Below are 460 nucleotides of genomic sequence, written 5' to 3' on the forward strand. Positions count from 1 at the left end.
ACAGTACTGTTATAGATATTAATACATCTAAAAGCATTTCAGACGTAAGCAAGTGTGGCCTTTCGATTCATTCGTTTTCTCGGTACCTATCGATATCAAACGAACGAGTTGCCAGTATGTAGTTTTTTTCTGAGAAACATACAGTAATCCGTTCTCTCGTCCGTAATCATTTCTAAAATATAACAACATGAAGGCAAATGGATCGCATGCTTCAAAACAAAGTTATCTGACTTAGTATTAGATATTATAGGCGGTGATAAAAGGAAAGCTCATTGGGCCAAACCACTTGATATTCAATTGATTGATTCCCCCGCCTACCACCTCACCCGGTATCCAGCGTACTGACACGGTCTACATAGCTACAGTCCTGCCAAGACGCCGTCGGCTGAGTGTAAGTATATCCTGAAATTCCCGTATTTATGGCCATGTATGTAACTCTTTGCATTCTCAGCTCTTAAAG

General features: G+C 40.2%; 1 protein-coding gene across 1 annotated transcript in view; it reads left to right on the forward strand.

Annotated features, from left to right (window-relative positions):
- Positions 1–209: 209 nt before the first annotated feature.
- LOC119590826 overlaps positions 210–460 on the forward strand; it is a gene marked incomplete at its 3' end in the record, with an annotated part of 7,152 nt that continues 6,901 nt past the window's right edge. Inside the window, 1 exon segment of the mRNA XM_037939581.1 lies at positions 210–391.

Source organism: Penaeus monodon, chromosome 27 (genome assembly GCF_015228065.2).
Source record: "Penaeus monodon isolate SGIC_2016 chromosome 27, NSTDA_Pmon_1, whole genome shotgun sequence".
Taxonomy (NCBI): domain Eukaryota; kingdom Metazoa; phylum Arthropoda; class Malacostraca; order Decapoda; family Penaeidae; genus Penaeus; species Penaeus monodon.